Raw genomic sequence first — 12613 nt, 5'->3', positions numbered from 1 at the left:
TGACTCCCCTTGCCTAAGAAACACTTACCTCCTTCGGTTCACCAGACACCTCTCTTCTGGTGCTCCTCCTTCCCTGCCATCTTCACCCTGGTTATGCTTGACCTCCTGCTACTCTCCTCAGCATTTGTTCCCCTCACTTTCTCAAAGATGCCCTAAAGCTTTGACCATCCCCTCTTTCCAGATGACTTTCAGATCTCTCCCTCTTTCTCCCACTTAGGTTTACCTTCCCATTGCACTGTTTTAATTCCTTCTCATTTTCCACTTATCACCTCAAACTGTTCATTTGTCTAAAACTGAGCTCTTTGATTTTCATCCAGACCACAAGGGTGAGGAAATTGAAAGCCGTGAACAAAATAAAAAAGTCAAATTTCAAGTGGAAACAAGCCCACGATTAGTCTTTGGGCCCATCTGGCCATGCTCAGAACCCACAGACTTTGCAGCTGTGTTTTGCTTCTTCTGTCTGTTAATTTCCGTAATTAGATTGGAAGCTCCTTAAAAGTAGGAAGTGTAACTTTTACTATTCCATATTGCACTTTCTACTGTTTGAGGAGGTTTGTGGTGAAGATGCAGACACTGGAAATGGCTTTAGGTGTTTCTATACAGACTCACCTGGAGAAGGCAATGGCACCCCACTCCATTACTCTTGCCTGGAAAATCCCATGGACGGAGGAGCCTGGTAGGCTGCAGTCCATGAGGTCGCTAGGAGTCAGACACGACTGAGCGACTTCACTTTGACTTTTCGCTTTCATGCTTTGGAGGAGGAAATGGCAATCCACTCCAGTGTTCTTGCCTGGAGAATCCCATGGACAGAGGAGCCTGGTGGGCTGCCGTCTATGGGGTCGCACAGAGTCAGACACGACTGAAGCGACTTAGCAGCAGCATCAGCAGCATACAGACTCACCTGTCACTTGATTGTGGAGTCAGGACTAGATGGCTAGCAAATTATAAGGCCAAACACCTATAATCCTTTCTGATTGAACAAGGCAAATTATAAGGCCAAACACCTATAATCTTTTCTGATTGAACGAGGTTTTAATTTTGCCCTGATTTTTAATAAAATGATAGAAAGAATTATATCCATGCTGTCCTTCCCCAAAGTTCAGGGCTTTGAGACATGTTAAGATAAACAATAATGTCATCATCCACAAAAGAAAAGCAGAGGGACAGAGAGGAAGAGAGAGATGCCTCAGCCTGAGACCATTAAGTTCTCTTTCCCATTCTTTGCTGGGTGATGACTGCTACACAAACCAGAGTTTAGTATCACCTCTAGATGAGTAGCATACGTTTTCAGGGGTCATGACAATTACTTGGCCAGACTTGCCTCCCTCCTGGATGCTGGCATCTTCTCCTCCTAAACATCTCTCTTTGAAGTCAGCAGGAATCTGGTCTGTGATGAATCACAAGGCCTGGCTTCTCTAGGAACCAGAGCTGCCAAACCTCCCTGCTGCAGAGCCTGGAAACTCACTGACCCCATTTTTTTTTTTTTTTCTTTCTTCCCTTTATTCTCAGCTCTCATCTCCCTCTCTCTGCACCCCTCCCCCTGCACACACACCAGTGCAGCCCATTAGAACTGGCTTAATAACAGCTAAAGAATCTATCACTTGAATTATGTTTGTTTTTCTCTGTTTTCCAGGGTTTTAGACAGTGGACCATGTTCCTAAACATAAAATAATATGTTTTTTTTCCCCTCACCAGTGCCCATTTTTTGGATGCACATTTTATTCTTCTCTTTACTCTGCCTCTGGTCATCCTGCTTTTTCTCCATTAAGCAAGGAGACATAAGGACAGCTGGATTAGTGTAGATGTATATCAGGACAGGGAAAATCCTCAGTTCTGTTCTGGGAGACTGTCAGGTGCCATCACGTTCTCAGGACTGAGCCTTTTGTCCATAGAAACCACATTTCCCCATACTAACTACTTTCAAAGGCTCACTTGTATTAAAGATATTTCTCTACTGTTGTCTTAGGGAAGATGGTAGGATTCTGGGTGTATTCAGTCGGGTGGCCGAGTGAAAATAGATTTGGTTTATTAAACAGCATGAGGGAGAAGAGGAACTTTCTAGGTTACCCTGACAGTCCACCATGGCTTGACTTTGACTTGGTTTATAATTCTGAAGGCATAGGGAGGAAACCTTTTTGCCTTCAGTTCTGTTCTCAATTAGTTCACATTGCTACATGACCCTTTCATGTCCCTCAGTGAGGATGTCATAACAAGCCAGCCCGTTCCCCCATCCAGAGTGAAACCAAAGACCAATTCACTTCTGGGTTTTAATTCCAAAACTATGTATTGACATTTGGGCAAGTCTCTATCTTTGCAGCAGCGGGAGAAAAGGAAGACTTAGGATGTAGAGATATATAGCATATGGGTCCTGTCCCCTAGAGAACCTGCTATGCTAAGTCACTTCAGTCGTGTCCGACTCTGTGTGACCCCATAGACAGCAGCCCACCAGGCTCCCCCGTCCCTGGGATTCTCCAGGCAAGAACACTGGAGTGGGTTGCCATTTCCTTCTCCAATGCATGAAAGTGAAAAGTGAAAGTGAAGTCGCTCGGTCGTGTCCGACTCTCAGCGACCCCATGGACTGCAGCCTACCAGGCTCCTCCATCCATGGGATTTTCCAGGCAAGAGTACTGGAGTGGGGTGCCATTGCCTTCTCCGCTAGAGAACCTAGGCAGTCAGTATAATCTATGGGGTCATAGCATGGATTCTGGGAGTTGAACTGTGGCTCCACAACCATTAAGTAGGTGGGCATGGAGCAGTTGCTTAGTTTCTCTGGACTTTTAGTTTGATCTGTAAAAAGATGTTAACAACAAAACGTACCTTCTATGCTTGTTATGAAGGTATAGGTAATTCAGGGAAAGGGCGTGTTACACAGAATCTGACACATAGTCATTTCCTGATGAGTGTTATTATTTCCTAATATTATTTCCTAATATTTCCTACTATTATTCCCTAATAGTGTTATTATTTGTATAAGAAAGTCAAATTGCCAAGAAATCCAAATGGAGGAAAGGTTGCTTCTAGCTTCAGGGGCCATAGAAGACTATGGAGAAGCTGCTGCTGCGAGGGATGGCCCAATTCTCCATGTGTTAGTGGGAGAGAAAAAGTGAAAATGTTAGTCACTCAGTCATGTCCGACTCTTTGTGACCCCATGGACTGTAGCTCACCAGGCTCCTCTGTCCATGGAATTCTCCAGGCAAGAATACTCGAGTAGGTTGCCATTTCCTCCTCCAGGGGATCTTCCCAACCCAAAGATCAAGCCCTGGTCTCCTGCATTGCAGGCAGATTCTTTACTGAGACACCAAGCACGCCCTAGTGGGAGAGAAGATCCACTTGAATAGAAGTCCCTTCCCGGAGTGGTCCCCGAACACCTTGAGACTTCTAGGTTCCCTGGCAGTAGGGTGAGCTGGAGCTTTAGTGTGAAAGGACTGATGACTAGATCAGCTGTCAGCACAAGCCTGGCGGCATTCATTTCTTCCTTCCGTTGCAGTTGGTTCCGGTAGAACAGTCTTTTCCCTCTCCTTCCACTTGCTGACAGGTCAGAGAAGGTTTGCAGAAGCTCTCTCAGTGTACACAGAAGACAGGCTCGTGCAGATTTGTAGAGTTCTGACAAGTGTACTGACAGTTATGTTTTCTCAGCTTCACCTATTTCTGTGAAATGGAGATAGAGACTTCTTTTAGCCTTTTAATAATTCAATCCTCCAAAATATTAATTCATTCAATGCTGGAGAGGCCAGGAATAAGTTTCTCCTTTGGGATTTAGAATAAAATATTTTGCTGCTTATTCAAAGGAAACTGGCGGGACGGGGAGGGGGCGGGGGCGTAGGCAAAACTCCCTAAACCAGAGTCAAGCATCTCAAACAATGTCAACATCTTTTACAAACATTGGTATTGATTTAAGCCTTTAAGAGGGTCTAATAATGTTTGATAAAATAAATAATTATTTAATTTTCAAACCTCAACTCTACCCAAGTGCCTGAACATTTATGTTTTGTGTTATTTAATGAAACATTTTCAAAGAATTCTATTCAACATTTTCTTCCTAACATAATTATTTAAATATGGATATACATTTTAAAGTGTCAAGAGAACACAATTGTATTAATTTAAAATTACAATCAGTCAGAATACTTAGCATACATTTTAAAATAATAATACAATGTCACTGAATTGTAATGAATTCAGCATTTGTTACAGTTAGTCATTTTCAAATCACCGAGAGGAAGTGTTTTTTAACTATAAAATTACAGACTTTCAGAATCAAAATCTTTAATTAGATCAGTACAATGGAAAGGTTACTTGAAAGTAATCAATGTACTTGTCTTTTGCATGACTATCAAAATAAACCAGTATATTGTCGTCAACACTATCAACCTCCTTGAGAATATATACTTTCCTATCATCTTTACTCTGGCTTTTGTGATCATATTAATATAGTTAATTAATATATCAATTATATATCATCTACCCACATCATAAAATTAATAATAATAATCCATGACAATATCAATGATCTATAATAGCGTCCTAATCTACAAAGGACACAAGAATCAAGCTTGAGAAGGATCTCAGATTTTGGCAGCAATTAATTTGAGAATTTAAAGAAGAATCAAATGATGTCACAAATACTGGTTTTAAATTAAATTCACTGAATTACAACTGTATAGTGCTCTGGCATCACACTATAGTATTGTACTACATACTTTGTATTATTGTATAGTATTCACATGTATTAGGACTACACGTGAACACGACTACTACTACATATACATTATGTGTGCGTGTGTGCTAAGTTGCTTCAGTCGTGACCTACTCTTTGAGACCCTATGGACCATCACCTGCCAGGCTTTTATGTCAATGGGATTCTCCAGACGAGAATATTGGAGTGGGTTGCCATGCCCTCCTTCAAGGGATCTTCCTGACCCAGGGATTGAACTCACATCTCTCATGTCTAACCTCCACTGGCAGGAGGGGTCTTCACTACTAGCGCCGCCTGGGGAGCCCACATACACACTCTGCTGCTGCTGCTGCTGCTAAGTCGCTTCAGTCATGTCCGACTCTGTGCGACCCCATAGACGGCAGCCCACCAGGCTCCCCCCTCCCTGGGATTCTCCAGGCAAGAACACTGGAGTGGGTTGCCATGTCCTCTAATGCATGAAAGTGAAAAGTGAAAGTGAAGTCGCTCAGTCATGTCCGACTCCTAGCGACCCCACGGACTGCAGCCCGCCAGGCTCCTCCGTCCATGGATTTTCCAGGCAAGAGTACTGGAGTGGGGTGCCATTGCCTTCTCTGCATACACACTATACATGTACACTAATACTGCTACATTCCCCAAGTCTAAGGAGAGAAGACAGGTTTTTACTACCTTAACCCTTTAGTATCTTCCACTTTCTCTCCTTGCTTTTATTCTAGAAAACTTATTCAGAGCCCACTATGTGATAGGCACGGGTTTGTGTTCTGGAGATGCAGCAGTGAACACAATTGAAGAAAATTTCCTACCCTTTAGAGTTTACAGTTCAGGTGAAAAGCACGTGTGGCCCCACTTAAGCGAGCCCAGAACCCACAGATTTATTTCCCCAAGGCTCTGTTCTTGCCCTTTCCATGCTGCTTCCCATATTCTTCTTGCCTTTCCACCTGAGATTCTTGCCTTAGAGCTTTGGGAAGCCAGAAGCAACAGGAAAACTTTGTTATGTCTACTCTGGAACAAACAAAACACTTATGGTGTTTTTCGTTCCCTTAAAAAAGAATCACAAATTTATCTTTTTTTCAGTTGGTTTCCCTTCCATGGAGCTAGGCTTCCCTGATGGCTCAGTGGGTAAAGAATCTGCCTGCAGTGCAGGAGACACAGGAGATGAGGGTTCGATCCCTGGGTCAGGAAGATCCCTTGGAATAGGAAACAGCAACCCACTCCAGTACTCTTGCCTGGAGAACCCATGGACAGAGGAGCCTGGTGGGCTGCAGTCCATGGGGTCACAGGAGTTGGATGCAACTAAGCACGCACAAAATACCCACGGGGCTAGTACCTCACTGAAGCACAGATGCTGACCTGTGGGGGTCCTCTCTGTCTCCGATTTATCGTTTTTCTTTTTATAAATTCAGCAGTCTTCTTCAGAAGCCTTAAAATACCCACATATTCGGAGATTTAGAAAACATAGAAGCAGTATGATTGTTTGCTCCTGCTTGAAAGTCATCTTCTTTTCTTTTTAATCAATGACTTAAAACACTGTTTCACTTTGACTCTAGTTGGCAATTTAATGTGATACTAATACAATCCATGATAATAGGGAAAGGCCCTGAGCACCTATTGCCTGCTAGACATTGCACTAAGCAATGTACATTATTTCACTCACTGTCAGAATAACTATATCATTTCCCCCCCACTTTAAAGATGAAGTTTGGAGACCACCAACATTTAATAAGTTACACACTTTGGCAATTGCTTTTTCCATATTTTCAAATTAATTGAGTGGGGCTTTAGCCTCAATCTCTCTTTTAATACATAAATCATCCAATTTCAAGTATAAATTCTTTGGACACCTATTAGGTGAAATACATCAAGAACAGTTTTCTGTTTGCTGTTGGTTTCTTAAATCAGGGTCTTGAGAGCCTCATTTCTTTGCTGAAGAGTCAAGCCGAATTCAATATGGCTTAAATCAGGTTACATTTACAATTCACCCTAATGCCTGTCTTAGGCCCAGCTGTAAAATTTAATAAACTTTGTAGCTCTGAAGGTACATGCTTACGTAATTATGCAAAACACACAGGTAATTATGCAGGTACAGGTATATATACTTGTTTGTATTTGGCCTGGCAAACACTAGATTGCCTGGTGACTTTGGTTCAGTTGCAAAAATGAATATAAGTTTTATCTGAATGTCTATAATTGAATGAGAGCCATTTGAGGTTAGTTCATTTTAAGCACTTTGTAAAGAATGGCCCATTAAAGAGCTTTGGGGGCACTTTGCACTTTAAATGGGGCCTGCAGGCACATCGTCTTACATCCATGATACTTGATAGAATGATGAATCAGGATGAAGCAATACTTTTTTGTTTAGAAAGGGATAATCTCTGGGACTGCATCTCCCTGGCCCCATCAAGACATTTCACTTCCTGTCTCTCTTAAAGCTGCTGTTCAGATGGGGATGATATCCTCGAGATCCCTAAGGGTGGGACCCCATAAGGGTCAGACTGCATCTCCAGGATCAATTTCCTGGGGTTTGTCTCCAAAGTTGTACCTGAAATTATCCAAATAAGGAGTTTCTGACTCCATGGGTCACACAGAGGAAAGAAGGGGGATGGTCAGTGGAAGAGAAGGAAAGCAAAAATAGAAAAATGAAATTTAGAAGTTAAAATTTATTTTTGGAAAGACCAAGGACTTACTAAGTTGGATTTTAAAATAAAACAACCACAAACACCATATGGATTCATTCTTCTTTAGTCTCCTGCAATGGCTTTTTTCAAAAGTTCAGCCCTTACAAACACATGTACATAGAAACACAATCTTTCCATCAGCAATCAAAAACACATGAAACACTAAAAAATTGCCTTTAGGACTCTCAGTTCAAACACATATTGGAGAAACAGTCTAGAGATAGATCAAAAGATAAACGAGGTGCTCACTTTGACAGTGCATATGCTCAAATAGAAATAAAGCAAATTGTACTATTAAAAAAAAAAAGCAAAGTATATTAAAGCAAAAATTATACGAATGTATGGGATTTATAATAGGCATTGTAACAGGATGAGAGGATAAAAGTACTTATGCACTTATAAGGTTTCAGCTTTTTCCATGAAGTGAAACAGCATTAACTCTATGTGGATTGTGACTATTTAAGGAGGCACATTGTAGTCTTTAGAGCAACTGCTTAAAAATAGTACAAGAAGATACAGCTAAAGGGAAATGAAGTGTTAGTCACTCAGTCGTGTCCAATTCTGTGATCCCATGGACTGTAGCCTGTCAGGCGCCCCTGTCCATGGAATTCTCCAGGCAAGAATACTGGAGTGGGTAGCCATTCCCGTCTCCAGGGGATCTTCCTGACCCAGGGATCGAACCCAGGTCTCCTGCATTGTGGGCAGGTTCTTTACCATCTGAGTCACCACGGAAGCCCAAAAAGAAAATAGATACATTAAAATGATGTTTAGAAAATATTTACGTAGCACAAAAGAAGTAAGAAAGGACAAAGAGAAAAACATCAATCACTATCAAAAATAATGAGTCCCTTATTCTCCTGCTGCCTGAAGACCAGCCAATGGCTGAATTTAAGCTCCTCTCCTCTTGTTAGCTGATGACTTTGTTTCATTTCACTAGAAACGCATAACCAATAAGTAGTTCCACTGAACAACAGCCTCCTAGTTCTCCAGGAACTGTAAATCTGGCTTGAATAAATAAGGAACTATTGGAGAAGCTACAGATCTGTATGTTAACTCATCCTCAGAGTACTACTCTCCAAACACTTATTCTTGGCTATTTCTAGGGAAAAAGTATGCAGCAAGGTTAACAAGAGGAGTATCGCACAAATTGTTGAGCCACTACATGCTGTGGATCCTGTCTTCATTATACAAAGGTCCTATTAGTAAAAACAAAAAACAAAGGACAACACCTACAACAAAATTCTCTTCCAGTGATTTGTACTGTTGCTTCTGCTTCTGATAAACCCATCAGAAAATAAATAAATAAAACCCAATGGTCTGAAATGAAAGAGTCAAGTAACGAAATTTGGGTCTTACCATTTAGCAGATGTGATTTAAGGAAATATAACTTCTATTCATTCTTATTCTATTTACCCAAACACTCACATACTAACAAAAAATTTCAGGGGCCATGTTGACAATGATTGAGACAGAATCCTATGTCTCCATGCCATTGATTCCTTTTACAAAACATACTACGTGGGGTTTGCCCATTTTATGCTTGTATTTGTGCTTAACTGTACTTGTTTCATCATGTTAACAATTAAGGATAAAAAACAAATGTACCATCTGTTATTTTACACACTTGGAAGTGAGATATTCATTTAAGGAGTTGAAGTTTTAAACTCTAGGCAAAGTGAAAATAAGAAAAACACCTGCCTTCTCCAGCTTTGTTGTTGTTCAGTCACTCAGTCGTGTCCGAATCTTTGTGACCCCATGGACTGCAGCACACCAGGCTTCCCTGTCCATCACCAACTCCGGAGCTTGCTCAAACTCATGTCCATTGAGTTGTTGATGCCATCCAACCATCTCATCCTCTGTTGTTCGCTTATCCTCCTGCCTTCAATCTTTCCCAACATCAGGGTCTTTTCTGAGTCAGCACTTCGCATCAGGTGGCCACAGTATTGTAGCTTCAGCTTCAGCCTCAGTCCTTCCAGTGAATATTCAGGACTGATTTCCTTTAGGATTGACTGGGTTGATTTCCTTGCAGTTCAAGGAACTCTCAAGAATCTTCTCCAACACTATAGTTCAAAAACATTAGTTCTTCAGCGCTCAGCTTTCTTTATGATCCAACTCTCACATCCATACATGACTACTGGAAAAACCATAGCTTTGACTAGACCTTTGTTGGCAAGGTAATGTCTCTCCTTTTTAATAAGCTGTCTAGGTTGGTCATAACTTTTCTTCCAAGGATCAAGCGTCTTTTAATTTCACGGCTGCAGTCACGATCTGCGGTAATTTTGGAGCCCAAGAAAATAAAATCTCTCATGGTTTCCATTGCTTCCCCATCTATTTGCCATTAAGTGATGGGACCAGATGCCATGATCATCGTTTTTTGAATGTTGAGTTTTAAGCCAGATTTTTCACTCTCCTCTTTCACTTTCATCAAGAGGCTCTTTAGTTCTTCTTCACTTTCTGCCATAAGGGTGGTATCATCTGCATATATGAGGTTATTGATATTTCTCCTGGCAATCTTGATTCCAGCTTGTGCTTCCTCCAGCCCAGCATGTCTCATGATGTACTCTGCATATAAGTTAAATAAGCAGAGTGACAGCCTAGGTGTTCTAAAAACTCTTTCCTGCCCCATTCCTAATTGTATGAGAAGTGCTTAAAGATCAGGCTTAATCACTTAGGAAGATGTCTACTATTTATCCCTTTAATGGATAAGAGTAAGCCAAGAACAAAGTTTGTCACTACATTTTATTGTCTTTTGATGGTAAAATCCCAATGTCAGACACAAATTCAGACATATCTCTTTGTCAGATTTTTGGATTCATAAATATCGAGTGGAAAATTCTAGAGCTGTGCAAACTAATTTTAGGACTACCCAATGCAATATTAATATTCTACTGTGTGTCCTTTCTACCCTCTAAGACTCACTGCTGGGCTGAGTTGTTTTTAGCTAGAACCAGCTCTATTCAGATGGTCCCTGAATTCCTAACTGAAAGCCCTTTCTCAGGAGCAGGGACCTGAGCTCCAAGGAAACTTTGGAATAAAAGTGGTGATGGAGGACTTGCCAGGTAGGCTAATGGTTAAGATTCTTCACTGCCAAAGCAGGGGACATAGGTTCAACCCCTGGTCAGGGAACTAAGATCCCACATGCCTTGTGGCAGAGCCAAAAGATTAAAAAAAAAAATTTTTTTTTTTAAGTGGTAATGGAAGTTGGAGAACACTCAGCAATTTTCTGGGTTAGAAGGGAACTCAGAGGAGAGGAGAGTCAGGTCAACGTGACTTTTCCAGCATGTTTCTGGAGAGTGGAGTTAAGAGGTGGAGGTTGGAGGAATGCTTCTTGGACAAATAGATCTGCTTGAATGGAATAACGACATTGCCTCTGAGTGGAGAAAGAACTGGTGAGCTCCAGTCCACGAAAGTAAACATTTTCCTTAAGCGGCATTTTAACACTAAATGTAAGGGATTTACAGATTGCCTGAATACTGAAAACACTTTTCTGTCACTAAAATTGCATCTAAATTCATCTTTCTTTCATTACCAGTATAGTCCACTATCCGCATATTTTGCAAGGAGTGCCTGCTTCTTGAAGGATTAGAGGCATGCACTCATCATCACTGGTTAGATAGCATCACCAACTCAATGGACATGAATTTGAGCAAACTCCAGGAGACAGTGAAGGCCAGGGAAGCCTACTGTGCAGTCCATGGGATCTCAAAGCGTCAGACACAACATAGAAACTGAAAAACAACGACAAGTCATCATCAAGGCCCAGGTGGAGTTGGTCCTTTGCCAACATCCACATGAGAGACATTTACTGAGCACCTGCTATGCCCACAGCTTTTAAAAGACACCGGAGATACTGTGGTGAACAGTCAGGTCCCTACCCAGTCTAATGAGAAAGGTGGATATCACAAAATAATCCTACACTATTACAAAGACCAACAAGTACTATTAGAAAACAGTTGAGTGCTCTTAAAGAACATAATATCTAGTTGGGAGGAAGTGTGGTGGTCAGGGAAGGCTTCCAAGAAGTTGACCATCTGAGAGATCTGAAAAATCTGAGTGGAAATAAGGCAGCCATAAAAGGATGACGAGAGATGAAGCTGAAGGCTTGGAAAGTCTCCTTTGCGTGACAGAAAATCTGTTATTCTGGGTGGGTTGTGTCCTTTCCGATAGAGATATCAAAGGCATATCAAGGCAGAGTGACAGCTCAGGTTACAGCATAGGCTTGGGCACAATTGATGCCCCAAATACCCCAGAATGTGGAAATGTTTGTATCCTACAAAGCAGTTTTTTTTTTTTTTTTTTTTTTAAGATGGAATATTGACACTAAAGTCAAGAAAGTTTTTGGGAGATGAGAGAAGTGGCAAAGCAAACAGCGTATTGGAAAATCCATTTTAATTTTATGGAGACAATGTGTTCCAACTTCCCCTACTCCCGTCACTTAAGATTATACTTACTGGTTCAATAATCAAGATCCTATGTATAAAATTGTCTTGAGTACCATTCAATGTGAGGGGAAAAAAACCCCGATGCAACACAGATAATAATGTTCCAAACCCCTAAATCTTTCTGTTTTCTGGGATGTTTCTTCTTATTCAGAAGAATCTTCTACCCAGACACATTTTCCATCTGTATGTCATCTGGGAAAAAAAGCTTTTTTAATGTAGTGTTTTACCCCCAAATGCCAGACCTATATAAAGTTCTGACAGGCAGAAACTTTTCCTTCTTTAAGCCTGAGAAATCTTCCATCCACATCCACTTTTCAAGAGGAAGACTTTAAAAGGGGTGAGTGAGGTGTAGGGATCTGTAGAATTTCCACAACACATACACAGTCTGTTACTAGAAAAGAGGACAGAAATTCCTAAATCAACAGTTGCCTGAAACATTTTTAGCAGAGCCTCATTCCAGGCCAGCCAGTGAGACAGAATTAAGCAGGAAAAGACTTTCTGTGACTCAGAAGCTGCCTTCCCTTATAAAGTCAAGGTTCTCCCCAGTGGTATTTTGACTACTTTTGGAGGAGGGGTTGCTTGCATCCAGCTCTCTGAAGAAGCCAGAATTTTCTGTTCCTCTCTACCAAAAAAGTACTCTGTCGACAAATATGTGTGCAAGACACAAACCCTGTTCACATTCTTTCAGGTCAGTGGAGTGCCCGTGTTACCAGCATCTACAGCTGGTTTTTGGATAAAGTCCTCGTTGTCATGGGTTCAGTAAAACAAACATGTTTTATTGTTCTATGATGAATTTTAAACCC

The sequence above is a fragment of the Bos indicus genome, chromosome 26 (genome assembly GCF_029378745.1).
Source record: "Bos indicus isolate NIAB-ARS_2022 breed Sahiwal x Tharparkar chromosome 26, NIAB-ARS_B.indTharparkar_mat_pri_1.0, whole genome shotgun sequence".
NCBI lineage: Eukaryota > Metazoa > Chordata > Mammalia > Artiodactyla > Bovidae > Bos > Bos indicus.
The sequence above is the reverse complement of the archived record's forward strand: the minus strand, read 5'-3'. Positions refer to the sequence as shown.